A 6,872-nucleotide genomic window follows, 5' to 3' on the forward strand; every position below is an offset into this window, starting at 1 on the left:
CTGTACAATACGTTGCTTTAGATAAAAGTGTCTGCCAAATGTGTAAATGTATTTTCACAACCCTGCATCAGTGTAAAGGCTTGATGCACAACTTGCTGTTAATTGCAAGAGTTGAATTGGTCAAAAAAAGACAAAATAAAGAAATAATCACTGTAATGCACTTAAGTTGGTGACAAAAAAAAAACAGAATTTTTGGGTATTTGGGGTCTTTATTTTCACATCACCCTGTAAGTCTAAAATATATTCAAGCACCACATGCCATGAACACTAAAATGAATTATTAAACTTTTTAAAAATATGATATAAAAATATATTTTCATATTTAAAAATATATATATATTCTATTTCTCCACTGTATATTAATTTATTTATTAAAATATAAGTTAATTAATAGACATCCATTTCTATATCTCTAAACTGTTTTACATTTTTATTTTAATAATTAATTATTATATAAAGAATTTTAATTTATCAGAGAAGCAGACAACTGTGACCTAAACATTCCTACTTATTAAAACATTGCAGTTTTACAAACTCGATTTTAATTTACATTTACATATAACTTTTATTTATTTATAAAAAAAGTATTTAGTACATTTATATGCATTAAATTTTTCCTGCATGCATTTGCCCCTTCAAAAACAAATTTTTTGTTCAAATAGAAAATGCAAATCTTGTAAAAATCCATTCAGATGTAATCAGAAATACCAACACACTAAAATGTCTGTGTTATTTTTGACCCATAATTGGTAAATATTAGACATAACACACCGCTGGGTTAAAATTGACCCAATGCTGGGTTGTTTTAACCCAGCTGCTGTGTTATTATAACCCATGGTTGCATTAAAACAACCCAACATTGGGTAATTTTTAACCCAGCATTGATTCATTTTTAGCCCAGCATGTGTTCGGTCCGATATTTATCCATTGTGGGTCAAAAATAACTCAGACATTTTTAGAAAGAAGACAATGTTCATTGCGACTTCTTTCATTCATATAATAAAACTTTAACTGAATGAAGGGACCCTACATGATAGAATGGTGCAAAAAAGACTCTTTTCTGTTTTGCTTTGAGGGACGTAAAACTGCGATAGCTCGCGGAGGAAATAAATAATGAATTAATATCCACAGACATTTATTTAAATGTTTTTAGCAAAAAGATTTTATCTGGTAAATGTTAACATGTGGTGGCTGTGCTTCAGACTTGAACCTGGTAAATGAACAGCAATATGAACGTGATTTTACGAGGCTACTAATAAGCATAAATCACAAAAAAACTAATTTAATCCAGTGTTTTAATTCCACCAAGCATTTATTCATTGCTGTTTTATTCATGTAAAGCTATGTCGTTAGCTACAAGCGCGAGTGATTTTAATGTTAAGTCAATGTAAAGACGCATTGACGCGCGTCTGGAGATCTCGCAGCGCGAATGAGGCGTGTAGCATTGCGCGGTTGATGCGATTCCGCCTCATTTGTGCGTCTAGTTTGTGCGAATAGTGCAAATTGAGCGTTGCCACGTTGAAATTTTAAACATTGGTGGGAAAACGCGCCGCATTAACCAGTCAGGAGCTTGCTCTAGTAGTGACGTGATTACAGGAAGCCCTCCCATGATGCGAATTTCCGCGTGAATGTCTCGATGACTAGAATTTTACGCGCAGCTTTCATGTGCGAATAAAGCAAGTCAACTCAAAATGTTCAAGCGGCAAACTAGACACAGTAGACGCGAATTTAACGCCTTAAACGCGGCTGGTGTGAATGCAACATTAGCCAAAATGCAAAATGGTGTCCAGCACGCAATTCTCAAAACGGCCACAAGATGGCCAATACGATATTACAAAACCGATATCCAATAATGGCAAATGCCTTAATAGCAGGAAAATACAGGAAAACAGATATATCGGTCGATCTATAGAAAGAACGGAGAACCAGTCACTATGTTGTGAAGGTAAATGCATACAGAAAATCAAAATCTATGTTTTCCAGCAAGCACAGACACATCAATACTGTACATAGGCTACACCTGACCCAGACATAATCAACAGTTTTAAAAAGCTAAACTGGCAGACAAGATCATTCAATAATGTCTGATGAACATCACTCAGAAACTTTCTTTTACATTTAACATTTCCAAATGTTACTCAAAAGTTACATCTTTGTCTTACATTAGTCCATCTTGAAGATCATATACTTGGTATTTTGCCTCTTATGCACCTTGTTTACCTAGGCATCTGCTCAATGAATAAATGTAAAATATAAAGCTATATATGTAAAACTATAATGTTATGCCACTATTGGGTGTATGTTGTCAACTTGTGTTCAATGTTTAGTATATTCTTTGTATCCAAACTTCTCATGTGTTTCTTTACAGAAATGACTTTTTAAGAAAAAATCCTGAAAATAAACAATGTGACAACTAGCTCTGGTCTCTATAAGCTAAACATTGAAAGATAAAGTCACATGCAGACTTCTGCACAACTCCATTGCGATATCCCACAGCGGTGTTTTCTTTTCATTTATTGCTCCATTTTGAAAATACACAAGCACCAAATATTATCACAACTCTGAAAGGCGCGCACTTAACTGGAATGTGACCTCGTATCTGGCATACTAATAACATATTCAGTGGCTGATCGCAGGGCGTTTGATTGACACCGCTGTCAGTATGCGTGATCACACGAGGCCCTGAGAGAGGCAACGCTCTAACAGTAACATGTCTCTATTATTACCAGCTGACTGTGAGCACTGGATACATTAACACACTGCCTTTGTTCTCTGCAGTGTGTTTGTGATGGTGAAACTAACCCTTTAATAATGTTTGCACTCTCAGCTCGCACACACAGAGAAAGAGAGGCTCTCTCGCATAAATTAGTGCACATTAATATGAAGCGGCGTCTGAATGTATAATATATCTTTAGCACTGGTTGAAAACTTTGTCTTAACTGTGAGTGGGGCGCAACAGCACTTTAGCATCTTCCAAGATAAACAGCAGGGTCATAATCCTCCTATAAGATCTGCGAGAATGGAGAAACGTCACTCACCCGGGCATGGGGGTCGTTCTTGGCCAGGCTTTGGATCTGAGGAGGGTGTACAAGGTACCAAAACTTCCAAAAGATCCTGGACATAAAAAGAGAGAACGAATGGTGGAAAATTCTTGGTGGTGTGTCTTTGAGCAACAAACCCGACGATAGTATTTTGTAGCTCAACAGGTAGTACGCTGTGTTATCAGCACAAAGGTTATGGGTTCGGTCCCCACACATACTGACTTAAATCCATATGATATTTCTTTCAAATTGAATGCACTTGCTTTGGCTTAAATGCATGAATGTAACTAGGGCTGTCACAATGATTAAATAATCATCTCATCGCGATTGTTTTGACCTCATTGTGATGATTTCATATCACCACAATGATTGCACGTCTCTCTAAAAAACACAAGGGGGAGCTGTAGCGCCTGTATAAACAAGACAATATTAGATGGCGTTCCTTAACTGACAGTGTAATGCGATACATTGCAAAACCATTCAATACTGTGGAAAAACAGAATTCAAAGAAATGCTGCAAAACTTTGATAAGCAGTATGAACTATTATCATTAAATAATTACTTTTAATTATTTAATTAAAATAGTGTTATGTGTATTAATATTCACTGCTAGGTAAAAAGATTTAATTTAAATAATCACAATAATGTGTGAACAATTATTTCATTAACAAACAAAATGTATGAGAATTAAATGTCAAAGCAATAAAACAGACAATTAATCGTCATAACCAGCAAAGCCCTAAAACAGGCAAATAATCGTGATATTTATCAGTCAAATTTCATAATCGTGACCCTAAATGTAACTATTTGTGGTTATATCATATATATGCAGTTTATTATTTGCATAAAAGTTTAAAATTCATTTGAGTAATTTAAATGTTGGACAAGTGGTCATATGACGCACTACACAGGATTTGAATCAATAACCAGTCACTTTTCTGGACTGGTACAATTGCTGTATGATTATCGTGAGGTTTTGAAGTGAACGACACATGCACGGACTAATCCAGAATTGTATTCCGGTGGACGGTGACACAGATGAAGCGCTTGAAACAGGACCCATCGAAACAATCCCAGCAGGCCCAGGTGAATTAATGAGCCACCCGTCCGACGAGGAGTGATCAATTACTTCCTCTAATTATAAATAATAATCCTGATTATTACACTGGTTAGCCGCCGCCAGTCATGATGGATGACCCAGGACATGATCTGTCTTTCGCGTTCTGTCATTACTATGCCGAGATAGGCGGTCATTGGAGACAGTTGCCCCAACCAATTTGTGATTTATGAACGCTAACTAGCTTCATAAAAGTGTGATTTTTACATACAAATTTACCATTGAAATAAAGGAAATTCAATTCAATTACTGCACAATTTAATTTTGTAAATGTTTGGACATATTAACACAGACGATAATTGGAAGATTATGACGTGGCCAAAAAGACATGGCTAATATTTCAGCTTTTTCAAAATAGACATTCATTGCATCTCTTTCTTAGTAACATCTGACTGTACAAGTATGGTATTTACCTGTATCCATACTAAATTGATCCTTTGTATTTTCTTCCATGTTTCTGATTGGTCAGAGTTGTTCCTTAAAGTGGGCCGCCTCTCACTGTAAAAAAAATCCGTAAAAACTGTAAAATTACCGTAATGGAAAAATACAGTAAAATAACGGGCACAATAAATTACAGACATTTTCCGTAATACAAAAATACATTTGTTTCTGTAACTTTGCATAATTAAAGGCCACATGCAAGGGCCAAAAAGAGCAAATCTTTATTTAAATACAAATTATAACAATAACACATAAAAGAAAATATGAAATATTAGTGGCACAACAGGATATATTGTGCGTGGAGGATGTACTGTATGTTATTTCTCAGTGAGCCGCAGTCACATACGTGTTTGACGTGTGAAGTGCCCTTGTTGTGTAGCTGCATGAATTTCAGGATGAAGGAAACAATCCCAACTTTACAACAAATCAGATAATTAATCAACATCATTTACATACAGGCTGATGATACACATACAGCCACTGCTATATAAATACTTGCATTAAATATTAAATATGAATAAAAAAGTATTTGTATATATTGAACTGTAGTTATGACAAACCAAAAATTTGAATGTTAAAGATAGCACATCACATTAAAACACATCATTGGTGTATTTGGACCTCTCTTTAAACCAGGTTAGTCTGTAATGAGCAATGCATAAAGAATTTCTTTTTAATTTCATTAGCTGAAATGAAGCACTTGTTTTAAGCTCCGTGAAACATCGGTGATCCAAGCGTGCTGGTTTTTAAACACTACAATTCGACGCACCTCTGTGTTTATCTTGGATTTCACTTAGGTTTGAGTTAGGAATGATCCACACAACTATCATGTGATGGTGTATTTTACAAATTATAAGAAAACAGACATTCACAAAGGATAGTATAGTGTAATTGTTGCCAGTAATGAAGTAAATAATATGGAAAAAAGGAAAGCTTTATGATTTTGTAATAAATAATTATCTTTAAATGACCCCCCCCCCACACACACAAAAAAAAGAGATAATACTAAGAACTTATTAAACATATTATTTAAGACAAAACAGACCTGTCTAGCGGTTTATAGACCAAAGTAGCCTATGTTGAAAAGAGGTTACAGGTTTACTAAAGTGCTTCAGCCTCCACACAGACTGCCTGTCATCCTTTACATTCTGGGAGACAGAGAGAGAGAGAGAGAGAGAGAGAGAGAGTATGATGAAAATGTTAATATTCACAAAAAAATTGATGTTTTTAAACTGTATAGCTGAGACAGATCAATGTGAGAAAAGCAATATGTTAAAAAAAGTCATCAAAAAGTGAAAAAAAAGTCAAATCTGCATCTTTTTTACCATCGAACAGCAAGTTTATGCAGCTGACAATTAAATAATAAAGGTTGGTTAAGTGAGTATATGACGCCATCTAGTGGTCAGGTAGAATGCTTGCTTCTTACTCAAAAATATGCATGCATGTTGACATTTATGAAAATAAGAGAGTTCAATTCCGTTTCTTTTTGGGACATTATAAAAATCAACCAAAGACTCTCTTTAATTGAGCTTACGATATTAAATCCTTTACCAAACGGTTATTATGCATATTTTGCCACACAACCACTGTTATTAACAAGCATTGTTGAAAGACCATTGCAAACTTTGCAGGAAAGTTTATGCAGAGTTATCCAGATTTATGCAGAGCTATTAACATTCAGTAGAGTTTAACAGCATTTAGCAACTAGCAAGAATTAAGAAAATCATACAAGAGAAGTAACACACAGACAAGCACGCCAAAACTGTCAGTAGATGGCAGCACAGTCTCACATTCATTCATATGTCGTATTTTTGACGATGAGTTTCTACGTTCAAGATTGCAGGAGAAAAAAGGTTTGTCTTTTTAGTTCGCCTTCGCCCTGCTTTGCACCAATATTTACTCTATCAGACACGACGAAAGACCTGGCGAGGGAGCAAAAATATTGAAAACATTTATATCGTGCTGTTGAAGTGTGGATCAAATATGCTTGGAAGCATGTATGCTTAACTCTTTCCCAATCAGCGGTTTTTTTTTTTATGTTGCAACCCAGTTTTAGTTTTACGTCAATGCCTTCCAGAAAAATGTTCTTCTTTAAATAAACATAAAATAATCAAATGAAAGAACAGACCCTCCGCTTTCAAACAAAAAAAATCATCCTACCTTCATTTGTTCTCTTATCACCTGTCAAAATTTTTAGCAAAAAGCTGAGATAATTCCATTTTCGAGAGGACTTTTGTTAGAGATCAGATTCAGAACTTACACAGAGTTTTTAG

The 6,872-nt window shown here is 34.9% G+C and overlaps 1 long non-coding RNA gene across 1 annotated transcript in view; it reads right to left on the reverse strand.

Moving 5' to 3' along the window:
- Nucleotides 1–5,468, reverse strand: part of LOC141361697 (uncharacterized) — a 12,628-nt gene extending 7,160 nt beyond the window's left edge. The window contains exons 1-2 of the long non-coding RNA XR_012367869.1: nt 4,572–5,468; nt 3,039–3,114 (exon numbers count right to left, since the gene is read on the reverse strand). This is a non-coding gene — a long non-coding RNA (uncharacterized lncRNA). The remainder of the gene's footprint in view (nt 1–3,038; nt 3,115–4,571) is intronic.
- Between the last annotated feature and the right edge of the window lie 1,404 nt (nt 5,469–6,872).

Source organism: Misgurnus anguillicaudatus, chromosome 24 (assembly GCF_027580225.2).
Source record: "Misgurnus anguillicaudatus chromosome 24, ASM2758022v2, whole genome shotgun sequence".
Lineage (NCBI taxonomy): Eukaryota > Metazoa > Chordata > Actinopteri > Cypriniformes > Cobitidae > Misgurnus > Misgurnus anguillicaudatus.